General features: G+C 38.5%; 1 protein-coding gene across 2 annotated transcripts in view; it reads right to left on the reverse strand.

The window, feature by feature from the left end:
• Cpb1 (carboxypeptidase B1 (tissue)) overlaps window positions 1-18,716 on the reverse strand; it is a 64,465-nt gene extending 45,749 nt beyond the window's left edge. The window contains exon 1 of one of the 2 annotated variants that reach the window (XM_013502714.1): window positions 18,428-18,716. The gene's annotated coding sequence lies outside the window, so the exon portion shown is untranslated. Of the gene's footprint in view, window positions 1-7,614; window positions 7,742-18,427 lie in introns of those variants that run through there. The other variant, XM_005401424.2, reaches the window with a different exon arrangement.
• Window positions 18,717-19,941: the final 1,225 nt, after the last annotated feature.

Raw genomic sequence — 19,941 nt, forward strand, 5'->3', positions numbered from 1 at the left:
GCATTAATTTCTGCCCTAATCTTTATCATCTCCTCCCTTCTTTGGGCTTTGGGCCTGACTTGTTCTTCTTTTTCTAAAAGTTTGAGATGAAGCAAGTGATGTTTTTCTGACATGCATTATTTTGTCTGATGCTGGAAATGTTTTTCTGACATGCATTATTTTGTCTGATGCTGGAATATGGTTTGATGTGCATATGGCAGGTTGTGCAGCATAGGTTCATACTCTGATGCTTTTTCTTTTTCGATGCTGAGAAATAAGCCCAGGGCCTTTCCAATGAGCTACATCACAAACCCTTTGTATTTTTATTTTGAGCCAGGTTTTCACCAAGTCTCTAGATTTCCCTGGTTGGGCTCCAACTTTCAGTCTTCCTGCCACAGTTTCTCAGAGTGCTGGGGTTACAGGTGTATGCCAGTATGCCCATCTGGTTCTTTATATTGTTAAAATAAAAATAAAGTTAGTGTAACTGTGTATATCAAAAATATATAACAAAGTAGAAATGAGATTGTAATCAGAATTATAAAGACTTCAGGCTTCTCAACCTTAGCACTGTTGATGTTTTTGGTGAGATAATTTTTTTGTTGTTGTTGTGAGGGCTTCCTTGTGCATTCTTGGCAGGTTAGTAGTATCCCTGGCCTCTGTCAGTAAGACAGAAATACCCTCTACCTGTTTGCAAGTTATAATCACCAACAATATCTAAAAACATTGTCAAATATTCACTTGAGGTTAAATCTACCCTATTGAGAACCACTCGTCCACTGATGTGATTATCTTGCTTCCAAATAATGCTACTGCTTCTGTGATCTTTAGTGAGACTGTGGACATAGATGGAGAGGCAAATTAGGAAAAAAGGTACTTGTGTAGTATATTTAGCATAGGCATTGGCCATGACTTTTTAAAGGACTCCATTGTCATCCTTAAGAATCCATTAAGCTTCAATTACAAGACAATACAGTGACAGTGAGGCACGTAAATATCAGGGAGAAAACAATGCTTGCTGCAATAGATTCTTCTCTGGAACTGTGCTGAGCAGGGAGGTTGGTGGCTTTAGAGGTGGTGACAGTTTTGTGAGGTGAAGTGTAGCAACTGTGTCCAGGGCAAAGAAGCCCTGAAGCATAGCTGAGATGAACTAGCTGGAAAGCATCAGTTCGTCTACCAAGAGGGCAGCAATTCCTGAGTGGGAGGTTTTTCTTGAGTAGAGGTAACTGGATTTCTTTGAAGTTCCTTGGTATTTGTTCCTTCTGAACATCTGCAAGTGCCTCTGGTCTCTCAGAGAAATGGAGTTTTCTGCACAGTCCATCTGAGCTTAGAAGCTGTGGCCATAGTGAATGGTGCTGACTACTGTCTTACTGTTCCTCATCTCCCTTGAACTAAATTCCCTCCACCCTTTCCAGGTAAAGATAAACTGAGGCAGAGAAAATTAGGAGCTGTGTACTGATTTCTATCTTCTCCATATTTTATTTATCCCCAAAATGAAACGAAGAAGAAAGACCAATGTCTCACTAGTTCTATGTCTTTGTGACCCAGTGAAATGTTTTCTGGCTAGCCTTGGTATTTGCCCATAGACCCTAGCACATTTTGGACCTTTCTGCCTAATACTGTTAGTAAATATCTGTGCAGGAATGAAACGTTCTCCTTTGTTGATATTTTGCCTTTCACTTTTAACCCGCATTTTTAAAGAAAACAGTTTCTATAGAACTATAAGGACATAGTGTGTCTTGCTAAGTTTTGAGTTACAGAATACTTAAAATTGTGTAATCATTTTCTGAGTCATTTAAAAGAAGAAGATAGTTTCAACACTAAAGTAGTGCATTTTTGTTTAAAATGAGACTGTCTTTCAGTGCAAGTTTGAATGTAGAGAACAAGGTGAATTTCAGAGCCAAAGGGTGAGGGGTGCTTGTGCAGGGAAGCAGAATATGCTGCTGTAAAATGAGTAGATCCAAGATCAGAAGGTCAGAAAGTCAGAGATAAGAAAGTAAAGAAGATCAGATATAGGAAAGCTGTGACACCTGCCTCTATTTGCCTACGGGTAGGTCACAGATTCCCAGACAAAGATATCTTGCTCCTTTTACCAGGGAAGGGAAAGGGTAATCACAGAGAACAACTTTAGATGTTTCTTGGCCTGATATCAGAGATGGTACCAGAGGGATAGATGTTAGCGAGTTTTACTAATGAACTGTTACCTTGCTGGTTATTTGCTTGTCCTCAAACTGCTACCCTGAGTGTCCCAAATCCTTTTCCTTTGTCTTGTCACTCCATAAAAATTTACCATTCTTGGTTGAAGATGCTACATAAACTGGAATCTAAACCACTTCTTTGGAAGCTGCCTATTCCCTGTGTTTTTCACATGTACATATGAAACACAAGTTACTTGTTTTTCTCCTGTTAATCTGCCTTTTGTAATATGTGCTCCAACAAAGAATTTATGGGGTTATTTTCCTTCTTGTATAGATCTGAATACTGGCGGGTGAGATTTTTTATGGAACATACTACATGCTTCAGAGCCTGCAGATGGGATTCTGAAAAAAAAACCTGGCAGAAGCCAGCATAAGGGCTATATAAATATAAAAAAATTATATGTAAATATAAAAATATATATTTATATATTTATACATAAATATGAGGGTTATATATGTATATATATGTCTACATATATAAGGGCTATATATATTATATAGATAAATATACTGTAAGGTATACTTACTTAGTTATTAACAAAAGTCAGTTCTCCCAGATCTCTATAATGCCCAGTTATAAGAGGAAGGTAAATATTTCTCTGTCCCTGAATTTCCAAACTGAGATTAGCAAGAAAAAAACATAATTGTAAGAATTGGTTTGAATTGTAACTCTTAATCTTGGGTACCGTTTGTTATGGACTGTTTACCTTCTATGGCTAGTGATTGACTCCTGTTTATGTCTTGATAGTTTGTCCCTGTGACCACAGAAAATATTTTCTCTGGTCTCTACCTGCTGGGAAGTGTTAAGTGTTGACCTATGTCAGGCAGTCAGTTGAGCAGGGTGGGAGCCTGACATGAAGTGCTTTGTGTTAGCTCTTATGGGAGTTTGTCACATGAGGCTCCAGTCCACAGATGGCTTTTGTCCATTCAGGGTTTCTTGCTTTTGGTTCATACTGGGAAAATTTGACACCACTGCCTGGTATCACACTTCAGCAGGTGTGTGACTGGAGTCATTCCCTATTCTGTGGAAGCCCCACATAAACACTATCTCTGACCACTGGTGACAATGAAGGTCTTTGCTTTTCTAGGCTGCCTCTGGGAGTGACTGCTCAGACTACGAGGGCTGCATCCTTGTACCCTTTGGAGATGCCTAGTACATCTGTGGCTAATGTATAAACGGATTATTGGTTTTAGGCTGGTGTCACTTGGTAGGAATACCTTTCCCCCCAAAAAAGATTGACAGCATTTTTCTTAAAGTCTTCTCTGTTCTATTTGATTTTGCTCTTCCATAGGAATTTTCCCCTGGGAAACTTTAAACTTTTGTTGACTATATCCTCCACCCCCTCTGTCAACTTCCTTTCTTGTTGGCACGCTTCCTTTTTTTTTTTTTAAATTAAGGATGATGTATAAATTTGTTGTGGAAAGATTTAGTCACCATTTGGCAGAACTGGCCCCAAGGTCCCCTGAGTTGGAAGAAGACAAGAGAGAGGCAGGTAGATGCAGATCTGCACACAGTACAGTTTACTGGAGGACTTCGTGACAGAAGCATCCTGGATCCTGGTCATCAAGACTGGTGGATCTCTGATTTGGGTAAGAAGGAGGTCCCTTATATTTTGGGCAGGACAAGAGTGATTCTATCCAAACCAGAATCTACCTGGTTTAGTTCAAAGATGTGTGTTGCTGGTACTTAATGATGCCACGGTTTGTTGATAAAGCTCCATGTCTCACTGAAATGGTTTTGTCTGTCTGTAGCACACTGGAAAAGTCTATGGGGGGAAACAGATGGTGATCACCCAGAGCAAACTTGGAGGTTCCAATTGAAGATGGCTGCAGTTGGGTCAAGCTGAATCCCTACGGGTGCTTGATTGGCACCATTCAGAAACTCCAGGTCTTCCCAAATTTGCTCCTGGAAGGCCTCTTCTTTTGTTACTTTTACTCCTCCACCCTTTTACTGCATTCTACCTTTCAGTTTGTTCCCCTTATATCCTTGATATGGTCTCTGCCATCTCTGTCCCTCTCCCTCTGCTAGACTTCTCTCTTCCTCTTTCTGTCCCTCAGTCCCTTGAACTTGGGGCCCAACTTTCATGGGACTCTGGGTCCCTGAAAATAGCTCCCTGATGCTGGAAAATGTTAGTTAGAAGTGGAGTGGCACTTAAAATTATTTCACCTTGATGGTAGGCAAATGTGCCCCAAGACTTCTTCATGGAGAAAAACTTGCATTCTTTTTTCTGTGCCAGTGTTAGCTGTGAATTGCTGTGATGAAATACCTGACATGCACGACTTACAGGAGGAAAATAGTATTGGACCTCATAGTTTCAGATCATGATCAGCTGGATCCGTTACTTTTAGGTCTGTCCTGAGAAACATGGCAGAAGGGTGTAGTGGAGGAAACTTGCTCATGTTCTGGCAGCCAGAAAGCAGAGTGAGCAGGAAAAGAGCCTGAGAAAAGGAGCCTGGGACAAGCTATACCCTGCAAAGGCACACATAGGGACCCATCTCATCCAGGTAAGTGGCACCTCCCAATAAACCCACTGCACCACTAACTCATCAGTGGATCAATCCATTTGGTGAAGTTAGAGTCCTCAGGGCCCATCCAATTCTCTAATCCCACTGGCTGGCAACCAAGCCTTGAGTACAACAAGGTTTTAAGGGGACATTTTGGATCCCAACCATAAGATCACCTTTGAGATATCAATTGGGGAGTTGCTCTTTTGAAATGCAAACTTCAGGGAGGTGATTCATCAGAAGGGAAAAGTCCAAAAGGCTATTTGGAAATTGGGTAAATGGAAAATCTTGTCTTTTCCATAAATATTGGAAGGAAGATTGGGCTATTTGAGTAGGTCACCCTGGCTTATTTCATTTGCCAGAAATAATCTGTATTCAGCTTTTCTTTTATAAATTAGTGAGTTTTGTATTCTAGTATCTGGCAGGTGGCTAAGGTTTTAAAAAGAGAGCTGTGAGATCTGCTTGTATATTTGTGCATATTTTTGTATGTATGTCATACATACGGGATGTTTTTCTATGTCTGGATGGTACCGGTCAAATTAATTTGTGAAAGAGCTCCAATTGGCTTAAAGAAAAATGAGTACTTTTGTAAATGAAACATTCCTAAAACTGCCTGAGGTATAGGAACTTACTCAAATGCTTTGCAAGTTTGTATTGTGTCTTAGTTACTTTCTCACTGTTCAGACACAATGCCCAACACCCACAATTTAAAAGAGAAAAGGTTTACTTTGGCTCATGGTTTGCAGGGGGTTCAGCCCACAGCTAAGTGGTTCCAAAGCAGGGTGGCATGGCAGAGGAGGCTTGCTCCAGGTAGAGCAGTGCGGAAGTAGAAAAAGAGATAAAGGGAAGAAAGAGAGAGATAGGCCCTTCCAGATCACACTCCCAGTGGTCCACCTCCTCCCATCAGGCTTAGCTCTTGTGATTCAGTCACCTCCAAAAATCACGTTTAGCTCTTGTGATCCAAAACCCTCCCAGGAGCTACAGCTATGAGAACCTGAGGCATTGGTGGGGGGTACATCCAGATGTAAACCATACACGTTACTTTGATAAACTTTTGGTAAATAAAACTAGTTTAAGGTTATTAATTTCATAAAACAAGCAAAACCTGTATTTTAACTTTTAGGTTCTTTTTTTTTTTGTTTGCTTTTTTTCCAGTGTCAGGAATTGAACTCACGACATTGTGCTTGCCAGGCAGGCGCTGTGCCGCTGAGCTAAATCTCCAGCCCCTAACTTTTAGGTTCTTGCTATGGTGACGACAGCTTAACCTGTATGTGCTACAAAAATAGTTCACAGAGAAGCCCTTGAGAGGATAGTTAGCTTTGTTTAATGCCTCATTAAAGTTTCATAAGTAATCTAAGCATAATTGCTAAAAACAAGTGAGTTAAATAGATGTAAGTGTGGTAAAAGTTTATAAATGGATGTTTAAACAATAATTATGGTTTTTAATATACCTCCTCACAAACTGTTTCCCAAATCTCTTTGGTAACTAACACCTTTAAGTTTTGCTAAATTAAGCTAAAAAATAAATACTTATTGAAAATGTAGATAATTTTCCAAATAAGATAAAGTATTGAAATATTAATTACTAAGCATAAGTTTAAGTTTATATATTCTTGGCATCTTGTTTTTATATGGCATAGAGTAGTTAGACACATTTAGGTTTATCAGTAAGCATGTCTTGTGTCACATAGAAAAACTTTGTTATGAGGAAGCACATGCTTCTAGAAATTAAAGTTACTAGGAGTCAAGAATTCTGATGAATGTACGTAATTAAAACTCCTAGAAATAGTAAGAGGGACAACTCTAGGCAAAATATATGAGGAAAATAAAATATACTTTTAGTAAGGAAAGTTTTAAGGTATGGATGAGGATGTCTTCTTCTGGAAGATAGACTTTCAGACCTTGAAGACAGCACTGCCACTAAAGTTTTCTTGGTGATTTTGTTTGTTCTTGATAAAAGATAGTGAAAGATTTTTTACCATTAGAATGATCTACCTACAAAACAAAAATTTTGTGTCTTGTGAAAAATTTCTGAACTTCATGTTGTTATTTATCAGGCCTTTGCTTAAGAAAACAGTCCTCTTTATGAACAGCTCTAAATTTTTACAACTATAGTAGTTGCTAAGTTAACTTTTTGCATTTGCCATTGAGTCTTTTAATTATCACTCTGGTTAAATGACTGATCATTTTTCATAGTGGTCTGTGGCCATATATGTTCAGGTATTTTAAATGTTTTGACAACCCATTCAAATAAATTCCTAAATTAAATCTTTTTGAACTTCCAATTAACTTCAGCATTTTCCAGACGGATCTCTGGATTATCTTGAAGAATTTAATCTCTGTCTTTGTAAAAGGAAAAATATTAAACTAATCAGACTTATTTGAAATGTCAAATTTGTACAGGAATCATTGTGAAATAAATAATATTTAAGTTTGAGTTACATGAAAATGCCATTAATATGTGTTCCAGAAATTGTATGAAATTTCCAGAAATCTGATGGCTCTGGTAGAACATTATCAACTATAATTCTAGTTATTATCTTAAAATGTTGCAACAGAAATAACCAAATTTACTTGTTAATTGCATCATTATTATAAACGTACTCTAATCACACTGTTTCGATTCTTAGCAGCCTGGAAATGCTATCAGAGGAATGTACATTAACAAGCTTTGATAACGAAGTAACCTTTGTCTGTAGTTATTTATTTTCCCCCAACTTGTCATTCCAGAGGCTCCAAGTGCCTTTCTATCATCTTTTTACTTCTCTAAATATTGAGTGTTCTTTGTTGAAGAGGCTCTAGAAGCTGGAATTCACAGTAACCTCTTTTAGTACTCATTCCCTGGGTTAATAAACTTCTATTTCTTTTTCTCTTCTTTATCTGTCGTTTGTAGCCTGTCTGTTCCAATAGGAATCCATGAAGTTATTTTACTTACCCTACAGCTTTAAGGTAGCTTGGTTATTCAGACGCTTTTGATAGCAGGCTGTCTCAAGTTGGCCTTGGTCTTTCTAAATACCACCGTTGCTCAAACAGACCAGGAATTTTCAAACACCTGCGCCCTCGCTCATGCTTTGTCAGCTGCCAGAACACCTTTCATTCTGAAGTTCGGCTGATGAAATTACTCACTTCGTTGCCATGGCTCACTGAATGTAATACAATGTGTTTTGTGTTTGTATCTTCCACAGGTAAATAGCTCTCAATTTGCTAATGTTCATTTTTAAGTGATATACAGTCTCCACCAAAAAAAATGCATACACACTTCGGAAAAATAAGAAGAAAAATAGTGTTATTTTTTTCAACAGATGGTGTTACCCTCATCTGGGGGACCCTGGAGCATGTCATATATTGCAGAAAACACAACTACACTGCTGGCCCTTAGAGAAGAAACTGAAAATGCATGTACAGCAACCTCAATTTCTAAGGCTACCCAAGCAGCAGGTCACTGTACTAATAAATGTCTGGAAGCTAACAACCACCCCTTTGAGCACCTCCTGTAATTGTAGAGGCCAAAGGTAACTTGTATTAATCTCATGATGTCTCAATAAATTTAGTATTAAAATATTTATGCAAGTTTTCTTTCCCTGAAGCATGTATACATTTTTGCCCCCCCTTCTTTTTCTCCCTCTATTTTATAATTGGTGGTGGCTTAGTTTTGATAAAATGCGGTATGTAAGTTTGTACAGATTGTCAGTGTTCCATCCAAGTTGAATGTGCAGGAGGCAGTTTGGAATGATGGTGGGGGTATGAGGATACCCAACACTCTCTAATAGCTCACTGTAAGACCTCAAAGGCCAGTACTGAGAGATCAAGTAACCAAGGCTTGTTGAGAAACCAGTGATAGAGCAACCAGCGTGTCATTGCTGATCTAAGGTAGTGCTCAGGAAGAGGAAGCAGGAGTCTTAGAGCTTTTGACAAAGTGAAAGGATGGAAGAGATAGGGCAAAAGTGGCAGGGTGTGTAAGTTTGAGGGTTGTTTTCAAAATGGCGGATGACTATATGTGTTTGTATTACAAGAGAAAAGACCTAACTAGGAAGAGCTTGACTGTGTGGGAGACAACTCCATGTGGACCCCCAAGGGAAGGGAAAGGGCTAAAGGGCAGAGGCAAGAGGGTTTGTCACTGGTTAAGTGGAAAGAGGACCTAGATGATTTTCTTCAGAGTGGCCTCGATTTTCTCTTTGAAGTAGAAGCAAGGCCATTTGCAGGTGATGGGGACTATGGCTGAAGAGAATTTTAGGGAAGTGGTTCTTGGAATAGAGAAGAGAATTTACACTGATTCAAATGGCTCTGCTGATCCTGGGAACCATAAAATTACAGGGCTGTGTTCACCAATACTTGTGGCATCTCTAGTTTAGTGGCGGTAGAAAAGGTTTCTGGCTGGAAACCATGAGAAACAGTCTCGATTGGTTTGAGGTAGTACTACTGTTTTTTCTTCTGTTAAGGACTTGCTATGATGCTTTGTATGTAGGAGGCACCTGGTACCCTCTGAGCAATGTCATAGTTGAGAGAGAATGCTGGAAGACGGGGCAGTTTAGGGAATGCCTGTTCTCATGTTTCCATCATTTTTTTTTCCGGAAGGAAAACTTGTCAGTTCTGGGGCTGGGGATTTAGCTCAGTGGCACAGTGCCTGCCTGGCAAGTGCAAGGTCATGAGTTCGATTCCTGGCACCAGAGGGGGGAAAATTGTCAGTTCTGATTGATAATTATTTGAGATGTTAGTAAAAACATATTTTTTTAGTAAAAACAGATTTTTCTTGCTTGGTAAATCTCTTTATTCAAGCTTTTTCTCTGTAATAAAAGTGTTTGATTTTATTAATATCTTTATTGAGTTGTCTACATATCATGAAATTCATCTATTTAAGTGTAGACTTTCAAAATTGTTGAGCAAATGTATATGTCATGTTGCTAGCACCAATCTCTAAGTTTAAAGCTTTTTTTATCCCTCATTCTTCTTTGCCTACATGCTCTGCTCTAGGTTACGACTGGCCTGCTATTTATCGCTATAGACTTTTTATTATCTGGACATTTCATTTAAATTGAAGTGTACAGTGTGTGGCTTTTGTATCTGACTTATTTCTTTTATCTTGATGTTTTTTGCAGTTCTTTCTATAGCAGTTATCAGTAATGTACATCTTTTTATTGCTGAATAATATTACATTGTCTGGGTGGACCACATTATGGTTTATTTGTTGAGCAATTCATGGGCATTTGTATTTTACTTTTTTTTTTTTACTTTTTGATTGTAGTGAACATTCACATTTTTAAGTATTTTTGTGGATATGCCAGGCAGGTGCTTGTGCCACTGAGCTATATCCCCAGCCCTATTTGCATGGATATGGGTTTACATTTCTGTTGGGTAGATGCAGAATAATTTCTTGAAAAACCTATGGATTTTTGTCACAAGAGAAGGATGCTGTTTGGTATACAACTTTGAAATTATCTTTTTTATGTGGTATTGTATTGAAACCTTGAGTTATATATCTAAAAATTAAAATACGAGAAAGGGAATATGAGAACTGCATCTAAAAGAATGTTAAAATTTACTTGGCATCTGGTACAATTTACTGCCATTCACTGGTAACTACCTCTAGTCTTCCTGTATGAAATAAAAATGACATATATATTACTATTCTGCTAATACGAGCAAAAAGCACAGCAATTGTCATTTAGAGACTAGGCTGTGAGGCGATCTAGCAATCTAATTCTTTGAAACCATGTCCTTGAATATATCATTTTATACCTCCCTTTTATCCTTTTCACATTTGAGAACTGGGATTTAAGTTGGTTCTTGAAGGAGTCAAGAGAAAAAAGCAAATTGTTTTAAAGGTGTTTTGAATCTAGAACAACAGGCAAAACAGATTATTTTAGCAAATGACTAAGGTTGGAAAAATTTCCTGCCTTGATTGGCTTTGCTCTCTGACTTCCTCTAATGCAGAGAAATTTATAGTAGCATTCTACACTTGAATACTTTAAAAAGTATCAATAGGAAAAATGTGATGATTTTACATTATGATATCATGAAAATAATGTCAATAAGAACATTTCTCAGGAAATTTCTGCTAAGTTGTTACCGATTAAGAGTTACAATGTAGTCTTCATTCATTAATTAATTTACCAAACTAGCCTTTTATTAATTCAAAAGATGTTTCTGCAGTACCTTCCATGTGCCAGACCCTGGGCCACAGCTAAATGACAACGGGAATTGTAGTTTAAATTGTACACACTAAATGAAGAAACTACTTAGCAGAGAGTTTTCCCAAATAATTAAAAAAGAAAGTGTTAATTTGATTTAGTTAGTTAGTTTTTATTTTTTTATTTTTTTGGTATCGGGAATTGAACTCAGGACCTTGCACTTGTAAGACAGGCACTGTACCGCTGAGCTATATTCCTGGCCCCTTATTTTGCTTTAGAAGGAGAAATCTGCAATATTTTGTTAGTTGATTGAAAGATTTTTGGAGCTTCCCTCAGCTTGCTGGGATAGTAGTTTCTTTGGAATTTTCTAACGCCAGAGGAAACATGACCAAGGACAAGAAGACTCATTTTGTAGTGTGAAAATTCCAAGACATCTAATATTAGTTCTTATGGGTCTCTTGTTGAAATCTAACTTAAAGGAAAAAGATATAGTTCAAAATAAAAATATGAAGTTGATTACAAGTGCTTCATGTAGGATGAAAATATTATAGTATGTCGTATTTATCTAAAATTTTTACATACTTCCTGACTCTGCTGGTCTTGTAAAAGATGTTTAGCATTTTCTTTAGTTGAATACTATATAATAGGTCGTTAGTTGAAAATAGCTGTTTTCTTGGGTACCAAGTTCCAGTATGAATTAAGATTTCATTTTTAAATCCAGACCTCTCCACATTGAAATGCCCGCCCATCAGGTGATATCTATGGGGTGTACTTTCTATGCCAAGTTTTAGGAAGAAGACTGATGCAATTGTCTAATATGTTCAAACTGGTTTATATCAAATTATACCTAAATTATTAGATTCTAACTCCTAGGGCTTTAGAGTTGTTCAGTGGCCCTAAGAAGAAATCATCGTCACAGTACAATGTCTGTTCATTTTCCAAAGTGTAGTTATCAGCAGTCCTATATCAATATCGCTAATATTTTCTAGATTTTTCTTACATAACATTAAGAAAATTGTGAGGTCCAGTATCAAATTAGCAAGTACACTTTAGAGATTCCTTCTTTGTCAGTGCCATAGCTTTTAAAGAGAGAAAGAGCTTAGTTTGCTACTAAAATACCAGAATGGAGAAATAGCTGTGTTCATTGTCTGCTAGAGTTAAAACCAGAGATGGTCTGTGTTCCATAAATATGTCCTCAGTACTTCAGCCCACTGGAGAAAGTGGAGATTTTGAAAACCAAAGGAAACAGGCCCCGAGGAACACTCAGCTTTCTGTTTCCTCCTGGAGCTGTGCATATGCTGATGGTGGCCAGGTGGAGGATTTGGCTACTCCAACTAATTGCTTCTATCTGGAGAAATAAGCCATAGTGCAGTAACAGTTCACTACCCCCAGATACACATTAACCAGCACTAAAGTGCACTTAGAAGAAATTAACGAAGCTCCAGAATGGAAAGTGACTTTAAAAAATTCATTCTCTTTTTATTTTAATGTTATGGTTAATGGGGAATGAATAAATAAAAAGATGGTGGGGGGAGGGGGAAAAGAGGGGGAGGGAGGGGGAGGAAGAGGCAGGGGGAAGGAGAAAGAGGGGGAGGGAGAGGGAAAAGGAGAGTGAGAAGGGATTATTGTCAAAACAAAACTTTTATAGAACTGTACTTGAGTGTGCTGAATACATGAGGTGTATTTTTAATAAATAACTTTCTTGTTTTAAAAGTTCTTAGGCATCATTTTGGATATGTCCAGGTAAAGCCAATGTACTTTGGATTTCAAAGTAAAACAATCACAAAACTTTAATTTATTGTCCTGAATAGAAATACTATAATAGCTTTCTTCTCATGACCCAGGTGGATGTGATTGTTTTTCTTTATACACTATCAAGCTAAGTGACATGGTTCTAGGCATAATATGAGCATCTTACCTTCCGAAGTTCAGATATACATCCACTAAATTCGGTGTGTGAAACATACCATAGCATTAGCGCACCATTTATGTGTATCGCACAAAATATAAGAGCAAACTAGGTTTCTAAATAGGGAAAAGGAATCCCATACTATACAACATTCAACTGCACGCCCTTCTTAGAGTTCCAGGTGGTGTCTGCTCGGTTGACTGGACCAGCTAACTACCGTCACTGTATTCACCGAGAACTCGCTCTGTGTCAGACTTGGTACTATCCACATGCATTCACTAACTTCATTTGCTTCACTGCTTTGTGAGCTGCCACTGTATTATTTGAAGCAACTAGGCCTTCCCACTTTGCCCAGACTTCCACTCTTGGGTCTGAACGATGGATTCAAGGCTTTTCCCCGATGGGCCTGCTGGTGTGCTCAGTATACTAAGAAGTAGACTGTGAGAAGGGAAAAAAGAAAAGGAAGTGAAGTAAGAGGATCAAGGGAGAAACAAGGCAAGAATGAAGGACAGATAATTACAGAGAGAAAAGAAAGCTGCAGATGAAGGGAGTAATAGGAAGGGATTATCAGTGATCTAGGAAAAGACTGGGGAAAGGGAAGAATAGGAAATAATGGGGAATTTTCCTTTAGGTTTCTTTCTGTAAAGCAGGTTGTTAACCTAGGATCCCTGGGGAAAAAAAAATCAGTGGATCTATAAATTAGGATTTGAAAAACTTACATCCTCATTTCCTCTCACGTTGGACTAACATTTGGCATTTAACCATGGGCACAAGCTACAAACTTCAGCATGATTTTGTCTCTAATACAAATAAAAAATATTTTCATATCGCAATGTAATTGTAGATCTCTAGACATGTTACTTGTAACTTCTTTGAAATTAACGCTGATCTCATTTCTTGCTTCAATAAATACATATACTGCTGTACATTTAATGCATTTATGAGCTACATTTCAATACAATCAGCATTATTTTCAATTGCATGAATTTTAGTTTGTGCATTTAAAAATATTTTGAGAAGGGGTTCACAGGCTTCACCAGATAGAAGAACAGGTCAATGTAACCGAAAAGGCCGGCAGTTTCTGCTGGGTGGCCGAGCTTCCTGCATGAATGGCTTCCTGTGTGCCTCAGGTATTTACTCTTGGTCCTCAGAGGTGTGAGCCTGAGGTTCATGCCTCAAACAGCCTCATCTGTACAAACGTGAGGTAGGAGATGAAAGAGTGTGGCAATCAATACTGCTTTAAAATCGAAACTGTTACCAGTGACTTAACTCTACGGACACTGTTTTTCAAACTCTCTTTATACGTGGTGTTCTTATTTTTGTTTTAGGGAGAGAGCAGCTTCATTACAGAAAGGAATGTAAATTTACAAGAAACTCTAGGAGACCTGAGAATTCCTGAGGACGATTCCTTTGATAAGGACCAGAGTACTCACTTGCAAGGGAATGGAGTCTCACGTAAGGATCTGGTTTGGACTTCTTTTACAGGACAGAGGAAGATGTTACAAAGATGCTTTGCTGAGTCCCAGAGACTGTCTCTGATTTAGGTACAGAGTACAAATGTCTTTGATCAGACCAACACTTACCTGCCTCATACGGTTCTTAATTCTTAAAGCTTTGCTTCCTAGAGTTTGTTACTTTGTCTTTAATGTTTATACCTAGGCTTAAAGGGCTAATTTCTTATCAATGTGCAAAACTTCATGTTGTACTTTCTCTCCTTTTATATGATATGTGCTTTCACATTTTGTTTTTATTTATTTATTTTTCATATTTTAATAAGTCCAGAATCATACTCTATCATTTGGTAGTCCCTAGTGTAGAGTATATTTACATGCCAATTTCTCTTCAGTGTTTGAGCCATGAAATTACTAGAAAAAAATTAATAGAATAAAGAACATTGTAGTTGATTGAAGGGGCCAGGGATATAGTTCAGTGGCACAGAGCCTGCCTGGTAAGGGAGAGGTCCTGAGTTCAATCCCTGTACCCCCCAAAAAAGAACCCACTTCAGTCAGTAGTTGATTGGACTGATGATTCCTTTTATAGACTATTCAAATCATCTCTGACTTTATTATCACTTGGTGTCTGAGCCCCAGACTTTGCAGTAGAAAGCTTTGAAGAAAACAAAACCTGTTTTCTTTTGAAACTGTAACAAGCAACAATGGTTCAGTGACGATATAGGAAATGTCACACTCAGATGAGAGGTACTGGGTGTAGAACAGATCACTAATTGGCTATCAATGACATATCCTGTATCTTGGTTTCTAGGAGACTGAGAATCATTGGGTTTTCCTTTATCTAGGCCGCAGCTGTCTTGGGCCTGATTCTAATCATTTTGATCTGGTGAGGATTCTTGTTGGCAACGTAAATGCGATTGAAGAAGGGCTGTAATGCCATGGTAGTGACAGCTGAAATGCATTTTCTCATTTTGATCTAAGTGAATGTTCTCCATAGTATTGCTTGACGACCATATGCTTTTCTTTCTCACTTTGAAAACATTTTTTAAAGGGACCACAAGGTATTTTGCCTCTATTAAACTCTGGACAAAGAGCAATTACGAGCCAATGTTGGTTAATGCATCATATTGTAATGTATAAAAAATCAATAACCAGAAAAATTCAAAGTACCCCTATGTGCCTACCACTCCTCACCTACCCCCAAGGAATTCATTCATCAGGAGAGGCAGCCTCACAGATTTCTTGGCCTAATTATGATATATTTCCTTTTAAACAATGTGTATACAATAATTGATCAAAACTCTTCATAACAGGCTTCCCAGAGCAATTCATTAGTTCTATAAAACCATGTGAGCAATAGCTGGAGCACATTTACTTCATAATCATTTTGCAAGGGGAAAAAAAAAACCCACAGCAGCTGCAGTTGAGTGTAGATAGCCATCTGAAACAGTTGATTTATCAAAATGAATGGATCTTGGCAGTTTCCATTCTGGGACTTAGATTCAGAAACACAATTAGAATTCAGTGCTGCGCACACAGCCAGAACAAAGTAATGTTGGCTCATTTTCCGGTAACATTATGGGGCTACACCATGGATAGATAGAAAATCCAGAAGTTATTCAACCATACAGATTGTCAATAAAAGGAGTAAAAGCATTCCCTCTTCTATTCCCATTAGAAAATGACAGGTCAATATCTTCTTCCAAATATGGACCTGCTAGTTTATTTCAAAATAGAGAGAATTAGCAGTAACAATACATCCAGCATACCAGGAAAACAATGTTAAGGATGACCTTGCAAAATGTCTCTTCCTTACCCCAGTGACATGGCTTATTGCTCTGACCTGCTTTAGGGTTGTAATGGGGAAGCCCCTAAATCAATCAGTGATTACAATACTGATTTTTAACCATCGATCACAGCCCTCTACAGCTGAAAATATTAAAAAACCACCATCCTTTTCCAATCCACCTTTTCTCCCTTCTTAAAAACTGTGGCTTGATTCATTTGGGTTAGCAGCTGCCTCCTTACAGCACATGCCTCCCAGATACACAGATTACATCGATAACTGGCCATCTGTGCTCGACAGTCATCCGCACCAGCTCCAAATCTTCTTGGCTTTCCTTTCCAAGCTCTCAGTGGGATACTTGACCCTCAGGTGCTGGGAGGCAGTCAAAGATGCAAAGAGCCCTGGATCACACACAGGGGATGCAGAACTGAATGACTCCATAAAGTGGCCTGTATGGGCTGGTGATCTTTTTTTTTTAATGTAAAGAGAGACTACAAATACTTCAAACCTATTCTCATATTACCTGTCATGTTTTGCCTACGAAGAGGCAAATTTTTCTGGGTCAGTGTTTGTTTGTTGTTGCCATTAAGATTTTAAGGTCCAAATCAGGCTCTCGCTCCCAGTGCAAGGAAGAATGCTCAGCTGAATATATTAACTGCTTCCAACATTTCCTCAATTCTGGAGACTGTGGTCTGCCTGTGCTGCTGCGGATGCCAAGTGTTTTCTGTGGGGACCATTTGGAGAACTCAAAAGAAAGACAATGAACTCTGTCACATGCTAGGAAAGTCATGGTCACAGGGCTGAGGGAAACAAACCAAACCCCCAAATCCCACAGTGAAAAATCTTCAGTTTGCTGCTGAAAAACGGAGTTAAAAGACCACGCTTCATCTCTGCTTAGAGGGTGATGTGACTGAAAGAAGTTCGAAGATCGGAAGCTTTAGGTCCTTCCTCAGTTTAGACACCATTAACTTTTCAGAGCTGCCAAGTTTTTATGATCAGTGTGTCCATGAACCATAGTGTAACAAAAGTATGTTGGTAATTGGAACAAAGAGATATAGAAGACTACAGATCCGATTTTTGCAAAATTACTTTGCTTTCTAAGAACGAAATGGCGGATACTGTGTCTCTCCATGTGCAGAGGCAGTCTGATTAAACAAATGCCTATAAGGAGCTAGAGTCTAGAATAGAAGTCACAGTCAGCCTCCAGAATGAATCTGGGTTTCCATCCTCCCCTTGCCCATGTGCCTTAGGACACGAGGTAAACCGGGATTAGGGGTCATGCAGTGGTGATGAAAGGTTTTCAAATCCTGTGATTTCTGAGTATTTTCAGCACTAAATCCCAATCTGTATTTGATTTATAACTCTTGTTACTAATGGAGTCTCTGCACTCATGTTTTCCCCTAAATTAAAATTTCCTCACGAATGTAATTTTTCACATATTTGTGGGTATCAATACTGCTAGGCATAACATGGCCAGGACAGGAGGAGCTGGGAGCAAGGCATGCTGGGCAGCTGTGCTATGTTTGACGAATCACTTAACTTCCTGAAAGCACTGTTACTCTGAGAAGTGATAGGGTTCCTTTGACAATAAAATCCCACTGTTGACCCTTAAAAAGGAAATGGCAATGTTGACTATTTGCAATGCTGAACAATGGTGCAAAAACCATGGATCATCCAAAACACACACACACACACATGCTTTGCATAAATATAATATACACATAATCTGTGAAGTATTTAAAATTTTATACTTGTCAGATCTTGGGAGGAAAAATTTTAAGTTTTTCAACCACACAGTGCAAATTGGAAAATGTTACTTGTTGTGGCTTGTGTCTAGATGTCACCCCCAAAGCCTCATGTGGTCATAGGTGGGGCTTTTTCAGAGGTGGCTGGATCTAGAGTGTGTGATGCTGGGATCAAGGGCACTAGGATTAAGGGTGTGAGTGCTACTCACCCTGAGTCTCCTGGACATGATATAAGGGATAGCAAGAGTTATGAATGTCCCTTGTTGCTTTGCTACCTGGTGCCTGCCATGGACTGTTTCTCCTCTGCGATGTTTGTCTGCCTTGGCACCAAGTGACTATGGACTGGAACCCCTACAAACTGTGAGCCAAATAGACCTTTCCTCCCTTCACGTTGGATGTCTCAGCAATGAGAAGAGAAATTAAGACATTCCTGTACCCCTGATATTTATATAATGCTAAGTAAATATAGAAGATAAATCTCAAGCAAAAAAGAAAACTCAAACAATGCCTGGTGCTTTCAGGATATACAACAGGACTCAGTGTTGGTAAATATAAACTATGTGCGTTAGCATCGACGTAATATAAATGGAAAATCTTGGTACGTGTATAGTGACAAGTGTCAGTGAGCTTTCTTTCATGCCCCTCCCATTCTATGTCAGTTTGTGACTTTGCTGTTCCCCAGGAGTTCTGAGGATAAAGTTATTCAGTATTAGTAAGAATTGGACATACCCGCAAGTTTCATCATAGTCAGTCGTCTTCAATGGCATCTAAGAGAGCCTGTCTCTGGTGATGTGCTGGTGATACCGCAGTCTCATCATAGCCCAGGGCTTCTCCTCACCTCCTCCATGTGCTTCTCCTCAGAGCCTCGTGTCAGCAGCAATGAATGCTGGAGTAACTCTGTCAGGAAAACTCTCCCTGACCCAGGAAACGGTATTTAACCTTTCTGTGGATCAGCATCCAAATTACAAAGCAATAATGACAAGAGCTGCTTCCTTCACAAGTCTTGAGCTGTGACTAAGGAAAGGCATTATAAAACACCCTGCAAATCCTAAACGCTACAGACGTGTCTAATAACGTTAATGACTCACAGGCTCAGGCCCAGTAGCTGTTACTAGACTCTTAAAGGTATTTGCTTGTGGGAATCCAGGTCACTTCCTCCTGGCAATGGCAGCACTTTCAGCAATATCAGATGGTTGTTTACAGGAAAATTGAATTTTCTGAAGTGGGTGTAGGCTGCACCAGTGCAATGAGTAAGTTTTTCCCTATGGCTAAGCTGAGGTCATGTGTACTCTTGGTGTGACACTTCTTGAGCACTAACTAAAATCTGTACTTTTTTAAAGAAGGAGGAAAAAATGCATACTTGGCATAAAGTATAGGACAGCCGCAGTGCTGCTTTTGTATGTGTAAAAGACATTAATCATCAGCCCCATGAGGTTTATGTAATTGAAGAATGTAGCTTTGAAAATCATATTACAGGCAGCAGTACTTAAGATTAATACAAAGGCCATTTACTGTTTTATTATGTGTTTTATTAGCACTTAGCAGCTTGATGTATAAAAGAAAAAATGTCAAATAGAGTGTGTCAAAAGAGAAGGACTGTGCTGTACTGATTACCATAGTAGGTGACACTGTACCCTTGAGTTTTAGGAAAGCAAGTTGTTGAAAGTTTTCAGCGCAGAGTGTGGCTGTGAGTTTTTAGAGGTGATCTCCCAGGAAGGGCCATCCAGAGTGTCAGAGATAAATCCTCAAGGGATCATGAGAAGACCAGGAGAAGGAGTTTATGAATGGGGAGTGGAAATTGGGAGACCAACCCAAACAGAAGAAATAGCATTGGCAAAGCTCCCAAGACAGGAAAAGCGGGCATGTTGTGGGAATGGAACATTGTTGGAGCATGTCAAAGAGTGAAGTTTAAGAGATACACAGTTAAAAAAATTTTATGACAAAAATACAGTTTAGTTGTTAATGAACTGAAAAGTTATTATATCTGTAATAAAAGCATGTCCATAAATTTTTACACAGTAATTCCATTTCTGAGAATTCTAAGGATGTGTTTATATCCAGACACATTTGTTATATTGTTGCTAACATGTAATTTTAAAATCAGAGCTATTCAACTTCATGGCTTTATTCTTTTATCCAGTTGATTTTTTTTTGGTATTACTTTTTCCTCTGTGAGTTTAGATGCTTTTCAACTGTGTTATTTGTACATTTTTATGTGAATTGTTTTTTTTTTTTTTTTTTTT

This window comes from Chinchilla lanigera, unplaced genomic scaffold (genome assembly GCF_000276665.1).
Source record: "Chinchilla lanigera isolate Chin_1 unplaced genomic scaffold, ChiLan1.0 scaffold00073, whole genome shotgun sequence".
Taxonomy (NCBI): Eukaryota; Metazoa; Chordata; class Mammalia; order Rodentia; family Chinchillidae; genus Chinchilla; species Chinchilla lanigera.